This window comes from Coenobita brevimanus, chromosome 25 (assembly GCF_032717465.1).
Source record: "Coenobita brevimanus isolate Jiangsu-jjx chromosome 25, ASM3271746v2, whole genome shotgun sequence".
Classification (NCBI taxonomy): Eukaryota; Metazoa; Arthropoda; class Malacostraca; order Decapoda; family Coenobitidae; genus Coenobita; species Coenobita brevimanus.
This window is the reverse complement of record NC_136978.1, coordinates 5523679-5538114: the sequence shown is the minus strand read 5'-3', so window position 1 is coordinate 5538114 and position 14436 is coordinate 5523679. Positions and strand designations below refer to the sequence as shown.

The window sequence follows — 14436 nt, the reverse complement described above, 5'->3', positions numbered from 1 at the left end:
TTCTGGTTGTTTTCCCACATTCATGCCTGTGGGTCATCCTTCAGCTTCTTCTTAGTATATCCAAACCATTTTGACCTGTAGGTTCACATCACTTCTGATATCTCTTTTACATCTCTCACAGTACAGGGAGGTCCCGAAGATACAAGCAGTTAGGTTCCATTTGGCATAGTCATATAATGAATTCTCGTAAAACGAAACACGCAACTAATGGTAAAATATTGGTTGGGTTCAAGGACCCCGTCAAAGGCAAGTTTTCAAGCTAAAATATACAATACCAAATGCAACAAACATATCTATATTACTGAACTACAGAGAAAGCAACCTGAAAGAGCAAATAGTATGCAAATAACATGACAGCACATTAATTAAACATATAAAACATGCATAACACTCATCTGTAGGTGGTAATGTTGTGTTGGTGGTGGGAAGCTGGCGGTCGCCAGTTGAGCAGCTGTGCCAGATTCCCAAACCCATATTTTCGTACCCGGCACGTTAAAATTATTGCGTTTTGATCAAAATTATCGCACTCATAAACAAAGGCATTTCTTCACATAAATTGGTAATTACTGTGGAATTAATATATTTATATATGGAGTAATTAAGTAACGTTATTGAATTTGTTTAACTGTTAAGTACCTACCAGATTATAATACTGGTTATCATAAGAGTTACTAAATCCTACTGTTTTACTAGTCTTACAGGAGACTCGTTAATTTTGCAATCCCCGATTTATTTTTCAGATTATGAAAGTTATCACATTATCTCATGCATGCTATCGCATATTGCAGAGTGTGCCAAAATATCGCATTTTGCAATAATTATCTCATGTCTGGCAACGCTGCAGCTGAGCAGTCCTGCTGTTTCTATTCGAGGTTGAGAGCAAAGGGTGGTGACTGCATTTGCTGGGATGACAGTTAGAATCCTCCCACCTCGCCCCGGACTGAATGTCTTATCTTTGGATTTTCGAGATCGTATAATGAAAATAGTCCCTAATTTACCCAGGTCATATCATCGGTTTCTCGTATATTGAGTGACCATATAGCAGGACGTACCTGTAAGCTGTTCTCATTTTTGATGCTCAGTGATGTCTCACTCATGAATCTGATCCTTGTGTTTTCATAGCATTTCAATCTGCATGTATCCTCTTACTGGCCAAGTGTCTCTGCCATACAGCATAGCACATCTCACACATTTTGTAATGAGTACAGTAAAGCCCATGTTTAGCAATGTCTTCTTTCACGGTTTCATGGTTAGTGATGACCAGCAAATATTCCCGAACACTGGGGTTTGCGTGAAAACCCCTCTGTTAGCGACGAGAAAGCGTAAACAACCACACACACGGAAAGCGATCGTCACTTGTTCGCATCCATTGTCACAGAAGAGGTGCAGCACATGATGGATGTGTTGCATGGAGAGGTGGAGGCAACAGCGACAGAGGAGGGTGGAGGTGCCAGAGGTAGCAGGGTGCAATAGCCTCACTTCCTGCCTTGGAAATTACACCCCCATCCCTTCCTTGCCTGTTATGTAGCTACTTTGTATTAACACTAGTTTCTTTTCAGGTGTGATCAGTAAATTTTTTATTGAATAATTGGGTTTTAGAGGGAGTTGGCATGGGACCCAGAGCCAGTTAGCCTGTTTCCCATAGGATTAATGCCCCAACTTAGCAGTTTCACAGTTTGCGGTACTTTTCATGAAGCCAATTAGGCGTGAAACTTGGGGCTTTACTTGCAGCATGAAAGGAGAGCCTTTTAGTCAGGAAAGGCAACAACAATTCCCAAAATTTCTTCCATCCACTTATTCTAGCAGTGGAAATAGCCTCTGTTTCTCTCTGCAGTCAGCACTGCCTCCTGGTAACAGAATTTCCTCCACACCTCCACCTGTTCTAAGTGCCCTACCCAAAATAACACTTTCCATACTCTCAACAACCCAAACACCTCTGCATACCGCAAATTGACAATTTCCCATCTTGCAGTCTACCTCCAACACCACTGCATCTCATGTGATCCCATCTTTAAGTTGTGCACAGAAAAGAATCTCTCTCAACTCCCTTCTTACACAAAACACAAGACCACTCACTCTGTTCTGCAGCATTATTACCCTTATGCATCCGCTAACCATAAGTCTTGTTTTATCATTGTTGACTTTGTCCCGTTGCTTCTATCCCATACTTCTACCTCGTAAACTTCTGGTTTGCTGCATACCTTCAGCAGTCATAACTAAACCAACATAAAGCTCTCAGGATAGCATACTTTTTGACTCTCTTGACTGCCTCAAGTGCCTGGATAAACAGCAGTGGACTTGTCATGGATCCCTGTTGCACCCCTACATTGACTGAGAATTCCTTACTTGGCTTTCCATTTACTCTCTTAGTTGTTGTTGACCCTTAGTACAGTTTCATCACCAACTTGACAGTCCATATAGCAAAAAAGCTTTCTCATAGTTCATTTTACTAACACCCATGGGACTCAGCACCATCAGATCCACGTAGTGTATATGTGGTACTGTATTGTTTTCAGTTTTTTCTGTGGCATTTCTCTTGCAGCTGGTGGACAGTGAATATTGTATCAGACTAGCATCTTAAGGCATAAAACCAAACTCCATTTTATTTGTACTGTACTATAAGGGTATTGATTCGTAGACTTTGTGATCATTCCATTAGTCTTCATTATTTAACAGCTTCGGCCCTTTGTAATTACCCCTCCATTGCAGTACCTTTACCTATATTCACATTCACTATCACATTCATTCATCCTTCTCGTATTGGTTCTTCCCTTGGCCTGCATTGCATTTATTAGCTCAGGTACCATTTTCACACCCACTTTACCAACAACTTGAACACTGAACACTTCCCATTCTCTGGATACCCTGAGACAAAGCTTTAAATACACAACTGTTCTTTGGATTCCCCTTGGTGTGTTTGACACCATCATGTAAATGATGATATAGAAAAGAAGAGAGAGAGAGAGAGAGAGAGTTAGGGAATCTGCATAAAGGGCTCAGACAGCCAGATAAGAATGGGATTGGGTAGTGCGTTGGAGGGGGGGTTGAAATGGGAAAGTGTTAACAGCTTTGTCAGCATTTAAGTGGTACCAGCCATTTTTCCCTCTTATCCCAGTAGTTAATCTTCAGACTGCCTCCTCTTTAATCTCAGGTGGTGGGTTTTGTTACGGTTCAGTATTGGTAGGACTCCTCCTATCTTAGTCAGATTCCTCATTCATTGTATAATGTACAGTCAGCGCTCACATAACACGCGATCATACAGCGTGAAATTCACATTCCATGGGATGCAAAATATGATGCCAAAATTTAGTCACAACACGAAAATGATAGACATTAAGTGGGCGGAAATAGGTGCCCATTATTTTTGAGAACCATACTACGTGGTGACGATAGACATAACGCAGCCATCGGCCCCAAATTATGGTTCAGACGCATAACTCGGCAAAGTAGGGTCATAATGCAATTGGGACAGACATAATACAGCCAATGTTAGTCGTAGCGCAGGTTGCATCAGCCTATAACATATGACTGTCACTTGTCTGCGCTGGGTGTTGTCACAGTCCACTGAGCATTCCTGCCCTAGGTGAGCCTACCCTCTCCTTGTGCTCTGGCTAAACATGTGCTTTGTGTGATCTTTGTTCTTTTTTTCGGCCATGGAACCCCACTCCACCTCCCCCAGCAAGCCCACAACCTCTTCCATTCAAGTTTGGGAATCCTCCAGTGTTTGTATGTAATGAAAGTCTTTATTAGGTAGGGGGGAGGCGGTGGCTCAATCGGTAGAGAGGTGGCCTGTGGTCCTACTGGACCTAGGTTCAAATCCCCACTGGGGCGGGGAACAGTTTAAGGATTTGAATTCCATATAAAGGATACTTTTCCGATCTACCAGAAGACCCACCAACATGTCATAAAAATACCCCCGCTAATACCAATACACCAGTCCTGTATGGGACAGCCCCAGCATGTATTCAATATGGACGGTGGGTGTTAGTGCCGAAGTGGTGACATGCAGAGGTGTATGAAATATAGGGGGACTGCTGGCCCTTGAGAGAAGGCTGTGAAGCTTATGCCCAGAGTCGAGCACATAAAAAAAAAAAAAATCTGGGGGGGAAAAAAAAAAAAAAATGCCCCAAAAGGCTAACTTGGGGTTGGCTTGGGTACCTTGAAACCCTTTAACATGTAAATATATGGCCCTATAGTTCGGAATTCTCATAAGGCGGGACCTTCTGGGTACAGTATTTGCACATTATATGAGCACTCTTTGTACAGTATTTACAGTAAAGTACATCCAAAACTCCGGTTTCAAAGAACCTTTTTCTAAAATATTTTCCTTGTGATAGCTGGTTGTCAACATATTGCCTGTGTTCACGCAATTGAGATATATATATATATATATATATATATATACTGTATATATATATATATATATATATATATATATACACAGTACAGTATATGTAATACTGTATATAGGAAGAAATTAATAGTTTACTAACACAAGATACCATGTCATATTTAATGTTAATGGTATTGCAGGTTATTATTTACTGGTACATGATCTCCTCATCAGTTATCATTATGGTTCTACATTCCAAAGTATTCTACTTTCCATAAAGCTTGTGGACCCAAGCGTTTTGGATCTAAGTTTGTACGAGATTTGATCATTCCATGGTATCTTCAAAACTTCACTTGCAACATCATATCTGCATCATCTGTAATTACATATTACTTGAGTCTTTCCTTGTCAAATGCTTTACCACTTTGAATCTGTCATCTCTCCCTTTGGGACCAATTATCTTGTCAGTTTATTATGTGCACTTGTCTTCATCCGATACTCCTGGGTCTTAAGTTCTGTGTGTGGTTGCCTGGTACAGCTCCACATCCACCTTTCATCCTTTTATTAATCTATTTCCTCTTTCTCTAAATGTCCACCATTCTTTCATTCATTGAACCACCACTTCTTTCTCCCTAATTGCTGCATCCACTGAGTCATTCCATCAACAGATTGCCATATATCTATGGGTTCCCTTTGTCCAAACACAGATGAAATTTGTGGCCTTTAGTAGACACTGCTTTAGAGAGCCCTGGTATTCAGTAGCATTACCACATACTGTGCAGAACTTTCAGTAATAATTTTCTGAAACTCAGCATGGAATACTTTTTTTTTTTTTTTCTACCTCTTCTGTGCAAAAATTCTCTTCCACTGGATTTTTTCATCTTGAAGTCACAAGCTAACAGTTTGTGCAGTGCCAAATTCCTTTGCCAGATATAACTTTAACATCGTTGAGTGTGACAAATTCCTTGCTAGGTATAACTTTCACATTAATCAGCCTCCTGTCTTATCTAATCAGGCATATATCCTCTCCTGGCACAAATGTTGTCAGCCTGTTGTCCTGCTTAACCATAGTGTTAAACACTATGATGTCTGAGGCAGTCTAAACTGTAGTACAGTACAGTCCAAACTGTAGTATAGTACAAACTCTCAGATCCTGATTTCAAAAAACCTTTATTTTCCAAAATATTTTGTCATGCTATAGAGGGGTGTTGATATCACACATTCTCATACATTTTAATGCATATATGAAGACACAATTTTTTTGTACACATTTGTAAGAACTGATAATTTACTAAAACAGTGCATGTACTTCATTTTATTTAAAGCTCACATTGCTCTGGAGAGTTTATTGTAAGATTTTGTCGAGATGGTTGTTATGACTAGTTACCAAAATACTCCATTTTCCCTAAAGCCTTTGACACCATGCATTTTGCATTTGAGAATTTGCACTGTATCATTTCTCCTTCACTGTTTCTGGTGTCGTAGCCACACCCATCATTTATTTCATGGGATCACCAACCTTGCTTTCTGACATGTCTGCACAGGTTGCTACCAAGTGTTGTACTAATATATACTCATCACTCTGGCCACAACTTCACATGCTCACTCCAAACATTATTATATGTTTATTTATTTTATTTATTTGTTATCATGCCACCCCTGGAGGGCCATCAGTTAGTGGCAAGACAAAAACATTTGTTTCTTAGGTTCAATGATCTAGACATATTTTAACAAGGCATCAGAATGTCCAGAATGGTTTAAAAAGTGGACAGAAATAGCTGTTGATGAGATGAATAACAAAAGCCATCTATAACAAGATGCCTTTATGAAATTGACAAATATGCCTTTCTGTTTAGTACCACCTTGAGAGAAGAATTAAACATTAGGGCTTCCTTGCTTTGTATTATGTGGGGGAAGCCAGCCAAGGAACTATTTGAAATTATTAAAAAACTTCCCGAGGCGGACATTTATTATACCTTGCATGATGCCACTACGTCTCATTTCACTGGGGGCAGTATTGCCACAGCCGTGTTTTATTATTGTGTGGTACAGTACAATACAGGCATTGATCGTATTATGATATATGAGAGAGTGAAAGGACAATTTTTACTTTGTTGAGGCACAGAAACAGACTGAGGTTTAAAGTTCAAGAAAGGAATTAGGGTAAGGGAGTGAAGTGGTCCAGTAGGGAGGAAGTGCCATGGTTTGGTGTGTACAGTTGGAAGTGCTGTGGGCTGTTAGACAACAACTACCATAGCTTGGTATTTCTAACCTGTAGATCTCTTACTCCTTTCATCTTAGGTGATGGCCAGGTGCATTCAGATTGGAGAGTTGCTTTGACTGTTAACTTTTGATACTCATGTCTGCCTCATACCTAAGGCTTATAGGATTTCATGGAGTAGGAGTGGCCTGGTTCCTTGAGGTTAAAACAAACTGACGATAGTTGGCAGTTTCGCAAGTGTAGCAAATGTTGTGGGGTTTATGAACAGGGAAGTGCCTTGAGTTGATAAAGGGACTACTGATGAGTGACATCACAGGTGTAGCATGTGGAACGCTGTGGCGCTAAGTTGGCACAGGCTGTATAGTGATGCGCTACCATAGTAAGATGACAAGTGGACGTTTATTTTCTTAGATGGACATGGACCATGTACTGTATTAAGGTGTTTGTTTTACCACAGTAAGGTGACAAATGGATTGTTATATTCCAAGGTTTTCATGGGCTGTGTAGTGATGCTTTACCATAGTAAGGACTAAGGAGATGACAAGAAAAAGGTAAATTTCCAAGGCTGACGCTGGTTATGTAGTGATGCTTTACCATAGTAAGATGGCAAAAGGAAGGTAATTATCATAGGTTAATGTGGACCATATAGTGATGCTTCACCGTAATAAGGAGTCAACAAAGGGAAAATTATTTTCCTGACAGTTTTATCACACCTAAGGGTGGGATTGTGACTCATTTGAAAATGGAACCCAGTGGACTGCAAGCATAAGTTGTTGTTCTGCAGTCTACCATCTTCCTCTCAAGGGATACAGAAGTAGCTGAGGCATGTTTATAACCAGGCAGCAAGACACATGGTCATATTAGTTCCACCATGTGAAGGCATCCGTCTCCATCATTTACGGGTGGTTTGAGATGGCTTGTAGGATAGGTCTGTGGTAGAGGTAGACTGTTTATCCAAGATTCTATGTATAGCTATTGATAGTTTTTAATTTTTTTTTATTGTTATAACTTTATGGTTTATTTTTGGATTTTTGGCTTGTAAAGATTTGTATTCTAATGTAGACCTTTATTTTCAGGGTAGGACTTAAAACAATCACTCCGCGGGAGCAACCCATCTCAACCAAGCAAGTCAAGCTCGCCGGTGGTGAGTGTTGAGTTTTTTTTGTATATGGCTAGGGTGTTAGGGTGTTAGGCTCTTAAAACTCTTCCATGAACATGAATAATACATTTTTTTTTAGCCTATCTCACACAGGATGGAATCATGGCCCAGAGCTGTTGACTGATGGTTGCGGGTGAGGCATGGATCCACAAAGGAGGGGGTAAATTTGAGTACTTAGAATTAAGGCTAGTTAGGTAGTGTTTCGTATGAAACGAATTAATGTATTAATGTGTCACCATACGAAACAGTTAGGTTAGTGCGTTCCCGTATGGAGTGAAGAGTTTAACCAGTCTGTTCTGCAGATTGGTTTAGCTATATGGTTCCCTTCTGGAACTGATTAGGGCCAGACTAGGGAATATACGGCTTGTCATTGGGCTAGGGCTTTTGTGTTTACTGTGCTTGCTATGTAGTGGAGCGGTGGTGGATAACCAGAGACAGTTTGCTTAATGGTCCTGGAGCATAGCAATGGACCTCTGTGTTGGTAATAATGGGAGAGGGGGATTGGTGCACATTTTTAAAGCAATTGGAAGCAGACTTCCATTGCTCGGTACACGTACAGTAATCACTGATCATGCTTGGAAATATGGCAGATCATTGAAAAAAATTGAGGCTTTCTTCCATGTGGCTCCTGTCAGATTGTGCATGGGGGTGGGTGAGTTGGGGCCCTTAGTTAAGTATTGCTGGTGGTGTGTGGGTGCTTCATGGCAAGCATTTAACTAGTACAGAGATTTAGTTAGATTTCTATAGAGCTAGTAGAAACTGTGCATTCAGGGCACTAGGGCACAGTAGAGATAGTTCTTGCAGAGGTGTGTGCTAGTTAGGTGTGCCTGTACACAAGTAGGTATAATAGTGTATGGGTGTGCACATGGCTAGCCTATAGTGCAGTGGTGTGGCAAGTGCTGAGTGCCACAAAATCAGTTCTTCCAGGGGTATGGGCCAGTTAGACGCACAAGGCTAGCTGGAGCTGTGCGGGGATGGGAAGGGATGTGGGTGCCCATGACAAGCCAGTATAGGGTAGCTAGGTTGATGTGTGAGTGGACGTGGGGGGCGGAGTTAATGCCGTTTTCCCCACAGAAATAATTAAAGTGGAGAAGAGAGGTGTTGGTGTATGTAGTGTGAGGCATTTGAGTGGAGAGAATGTGAGATGGTTGTGAGAATGAGGATAGTAGAGGTGGAGGAACATTGGAGTGGAGGGAATGTATGTATTTGTGGCTGGAGAGAGTGTGAGGTGTTTGTGAGTGAAGAGAGTGTGAGATGGTTGTAAGAGTGGAAGTAGTAGAGGAACAGTGGTTGGAGTAGAGAGAAGGCAAGGTGTTGGTGAGTGAAATGTGAGATGGTGAGTGTGGAGGAAAGGAGAGGTGGAGGGATGAGTTGGAGTGGAGAGAATGCAGAATGAGTGTAGAGTGAGAGGCAGAGGGATGATGGAGTAGAGAGAGAAAGAGCAGTGTGTGTGTGTGTGTGTGTGTGTGTGTTTTCCCCTCCTAGGTGTGTTGTGGCTGGAGTGATCCTGGCTTGGCAGTCAACGGAATCGCCTGGTGGGAGTCGACCAAGATTACTGTCACCAGATACATAAATAATAAAAGGTAAATAGCTTCGGTTTTGCCATTACAGTGTGTACAGTATATGCTTGACTGCATCAGTCCCATGATGTATTTATGGCATTTTGTTCTTGCTACCTTCTGATGACTTTATTCAGCAAAGGTGAGTCATTTCAGACTGGAAGGGTTAATTGTGGTATTTTCATCCACTCACTCAATGTAGTGCTGCTCTCGGGTGTTTGCCCTTTCCTCTCCTCCATCCTTCTTTCCTTCCATCCTCTTCTGTCTTTCTTTCCTTCATTCTTTCCTCGTCCTTCTGCCTACAAGTTACTTTACACTCCTTCTTTTGTCTTTCTTTCCTTCATTCTTTCCTCTTCCCTTTGCCTGTGGGTGACTCTACACTGAGTGACAAGCCAAATGATTTCCTGTACACCAGGAAACCATTTACTATGCTGGGTGGTAACCATATAACCAAATTTTGGCACCTGGTGGTTTAGTGGGTAATTATGGAGCTCCAGTGGGATTGAGCTGGTGAAAGTTTATATCCAAGGGGTGGTTGGGGTTTATTGCTCACTTATTGCCACTCAGGGATGAGTGAGGCTGGTTACTCTCACCTTAAATGTCAGGACCAACTTTCCTAACCCCGGGCTCCTACGCTCCTCATGGGGCAACGTAGGATTGGATGATGATGTTCTCTTGCTAATTGGTGAGGAGGGCTGATAGGAGGTTGGTGAAGGATGTTAAGTATTAGGGAGCAGAAACACAGGTTGCTGATATGTGACGTGGTACATAAGCAGTGGGTGGTGAAGAGGAGGACTTATGAGTATTAACCCAGGAGGAAAAGATGAAAGTTGAAAAACCAAACAGTATGGAATGCCCTCTATAGCAAGAAAAACAAGAGTGGTGATTGATCAGAGAACTATTGACATAAGTGTTAATTAACAGTACAGAGCTCTCAAGAACAATCTCTTGAGAGTTACAGATTCAATATGTGGACGGATAATGGGGCCTCCAAGACAAGGTAACATGATGGTGGGATGAGGGAGTAGAAGCCATAGTTAATCCGTGGATTGTGCAATTACACTTTTTTATCCCACCCCATGGTGTGCAAAAAATGAAGATTTTTTTTTTTTTTTATTATTATTGTTATTATTATAGACTTGAAGATAAACATCCAGGGCATCATCTGGTGAGAAAGAAATATTCTCTCACTTCGTCTTTGTGTAGGGCCATGCGTAAGGTTACGTAGGGGAGTAGTATAAAAAGAAAAAAAAAAATGTTTGTGTATCGTAAACTTGAAGATAAACATCCAGGGCATCATCTGGTGAAAAGGGAAAAAATCTCTCCCTCTCTCCCTCTGTCTTTGCGTAATGCCATGCGTAAGTTTGTGTAGGGGTGGAGTAGTTAGCGGTGATGCACAGCCAGCACAGCCTGAGCTGTGGCTCACAATCCACGGGTTAAGGAAAAAAGAAGACTTTTATGGGAATGAAAAAGAGGTTGTAACAGAGAGGAATACTTGGTTACCAAGCATTGGGCTAGAAGGGAGGTATACTGGTCAAAATCTGAGTCTCGGGGACTTTTACTGGGTAACCTAAATTTGTTGTGCTGAAAGGAAGAACATGGTATTTAAGGTGGAATATAATATGAAGAGGAAAAACAGGGGCTTCATAGATGAGCAATGTGGGAAGAATGATGAAGGAAAGATGGTGGTGGCAGTGAGGATATTAAAATTGCATAGAGAAATCTTTATAACCAGTTGCTGAATGAGGAGTTTGAATGGAACAGAGAAGGTATGGACATAGCAGATCCAGCATTTGGCCCATGGCCTTGAATTGAAGTTGATGCTGTGTGCTGGGCAGTAGGTGGGAGCAGTTGGAGAAGACAGAGGGTTGACTGCTGAAATGTTGAAGGGCTCAGGAGATATAGGAGTGGGTGTAGTTACTGACGATAAATTAGAATATGAGTGAGTTTGTCCCACATGACTGGCTGAAGGATGTGATTGTAAATGTTTGTAAAGGGAAGGGTGATGATCTGAAAAGTGGAAATTATGAAAGCATAAAACTTTTGGACCAGATACTGAAGGTAATGGAGAGTCTTAGAAGGTAACTTAAGAGAAAGAGTAAATATTGATGTGCTGGAGTTTGGGTTTATACCAGGCAGAGGGACAACTGCTGACATATTGTTTTTTCAGCAGCTTCTAGTAAAATGTATAGGAAAGAAAAGAGAGCTGTGCTTTTTTCTTTTTTTTTTTATTTGGAAAAGGCCTTTGACCTAGGGAGGTGGTGAGGTGGAGAGTGAGAAAGCTTGGAATTGAGGAGTGGGTGACTCAAATGGTTATGGCTGTGTATGAGGGTGCTCACACCCGGGTGAAATTGAATGGAAATTTGAATGATGAGTTTTCCATGAATATTGGCATCCATTGGGGGTCAGTCTTGAGTTTCTTGTGTGTCATGGTGTTTGAAGCTCTCTCACATACAACAAGTGGACTCCCATAGGAGGTTTTGTATGCTGATGACGTTGATTTCAGAGAATGAAAAGAGGTAGAGGAAAGATTTAGTAAAAGGAGAGAGAGAGAGAGTGGGGCACAAGGCTTTGAGAGTATTGCCTGTCAGCAGGGTGCAAAATCAAGGTGAAAGGGGGCAGGTATGGCTCAGGTGGTGCTGCTGTTGAGTGAAAGTTCTTGTTTTGGGGATTAGCAGGTTGTGAGTGGGTTCTCGATTGTCCACTTGTGTGGAAGGAGTTGATCTGAGTAACTGATGAGAAAAGTTCAACTCCAACCCCGTGGAACCTGCAAGGTGGAAACCCTCTGGGTTGCTCGCTCCCCTTTCCTGCTGTGATCCACATGGAACTGATCTAGCAGTTGTTCTCCGTACCTCATCATTCATTCATTCATTGCCAGACGCCATGCATCCCAGACGGGGTGGCCAAGGGCTTAGAGTTAATTGTTTTACAGGGAGGGGCACTAATCCTCCACCAACCCCACTTGACACGAAGGGATGCCAACAACATCTGGTGTTCCCAGGCGGTCACCCATCCAAGTACTAACCAGACCCAACGTTGCTTAACTTCGCTGATCGGACGGGAAGCGGTGTACTCAACGTGGTATCGCCGTTGGCTACTTTTGGTTTATCCCAAAGTAGGATAGATTTTCTTCCCCCCCTACTCTGGGTTTATCCTAGAATAGGTCCCTGTAATTCAGCATTACCCTGAAGTACAGTTCCTTCAGTAGGTTGCGTGTTGAAGGATTGGTGAATAAATGGAGCCAGAGTAAATAGGAGTTGAGAGAGAGGGAAAATATGGATGACTGAGTGGATTAGGGTAGGAAGGAGAGACGAAGTATTCGTCAGGGGGAGAGAGTGAAGGTTTGGATGATGGAGGGGATCAGTGTAGGGAAAAGAGAGGAAGGGTTAGGAAAGGCATAGCTGTATGTTCGAAAGAGAAAAGTGATGAATGATGGGTGAGAAGGCAGAGAAATATGGAGAGGATTATTGTAGAGGACAAGAGGACTCAGCTTTACCGTGAAGTAGGGTTCCCTCAGTAGGTTGTCAGTTGACAGACAGGTGAATAAAGAGAGCCAGAGTAAATAGGTTTGGGGAGAGAGAGGGAAGGTATGGATGACTGAGTGGATTAGTATGGGAAGGAGAGACGAAGTACTCGTCAGGGGGAGACAGAGAGAGAAAAGGTATGGATGATAGGATGAGTTTAGGAAGAAAAGAGGAAAGGTTAGGAAAGACATATCTGTATGTTCAAAAGAGAGAAAAGTGGTGAAGGATAGATGAGAAGGCAGAGAAATATGGATACGATTGTCCTAGAGGATGAAAGGACTCGGGAAGAGTTGTTAGAGAGAGAGGTGTAAAATTAGGCGATCTGAAGTATGAGAGGATTGAGGAAGAATTAGTAGAGATAGGAGATGTAAAGAATGATTGAACTGGGCAAGGATTATAGTGGGGACTAAGAATAGAGTCACTAGGAAAGACCACTGGAAAAATTGGTTGTGAATTAAATGAGAGAATTGGTCAGGTACTGACAACACACACACAAGTGAAGTGAGATATACAGTTCCAAATTAAGTAAACTTAGCCCTAAGCAAAGCACCAAATGTAGACCCTGAACCTTAGCAAAGTTTGTTTAGTTACTCTTTCATTTGTTGCTGATTTAATGAAATACTGTTTAAGTTTTTTGAGTAGCATTAAGTGAATTCAGGTAAAATGCTAAATTCTGTGACCATATGATGGAAAACCTTTTATGATGGAGACCCTCCTTCCAATTACTGTGTCTCTTGAGTCTTGGAGGGAGTTTACTGTCAGGGAAGTGAGCATGGAAGTGAAAAAGTTACTACATGACAGTATTGTGATACCAACTCTAACGTATGGAAGTGAAGCTTGGACATTGTTGGAAGGACACAAGTCAAGAGTGAGAGCAGTGGAAATGAATTATTTAAGAGGAGCATGTGGAGTCACATGGAGAGACAGGCTGACGAATGAGGATATAAAGGAGTGTTGTGGTGTTGATGTGGATGTGATAGGAAGCGTTATGAGGAACACACTGAGGTGGTTTGGCCATGTGGAGAGGATGGAGGGTGAAAGACTGACGAAGAGAGTCTATGTGAGTGAGGTGGAGGGGGGAAGAGGGAGGGGGAGGCCGAGGATGAGATGGAGGGATGGGGTGGAGAGGTATATGAGAGAGGGGGGTGTGAGTTGGGAGCAGGGCAGTGAAATGGCAGGGGACAGGGCGACTTGGAGGCGATTTGTTTGTGGCCACCCCAAACGGGATTGAGGCGTCTGGCAATAGATAGATAGTCTTCTCTCGTTGCTCTCCGTTCATTTATCCCTTTCACTTTTTTTTTTTTCTTCTTTTTCTGTCTTGATCTTCCTAAACCGTTTCCCCCTATCAGTTGTCAACCATCTCAGAGTCGTATCTTTCACACAGCTGTGCTTTTGCCCTCCCCCCATTGCTGGAATGCTTCCGGGTCTACAGTCCTGTGACCTGTCGGGCATCTCTGGTGTTCTAGTCCAACTCAAGGTTAAACCTTGTTCCTGCGAATGCCAGCCGGTTTTATATTGCTGAGAGAATCACTGGAGTCTGATAAGTGAGGACCATTCTGTGGAGTGACTATTCCTATGAGGCATTTGGTGGAATTAATACTTTATTAGTAATACTGTTGCGATATTGGTGGTTTAACGTG

The 14436-nt window shown here is 42.1% G+C and overlaps 1 non-coding gene across 1 annotated transcript; it reads right to left on the bottom strand.

The window, feature by feature from the left end:
- Positions 1–12248: 12248 nt before the first annotated feature.
- On the bottom strand, positions 12249–12367 carry LOC145393916 (5S ribosomal RNA). Its single transcript, XR_013896268.1, has one exon. It is a non-coding gene; the product is annotated as a 5S ribosomal RNA (ribosomal RNA).
- Between the last annotated feature and the right edge of the window lie 2069 nt (positions 12368–14436).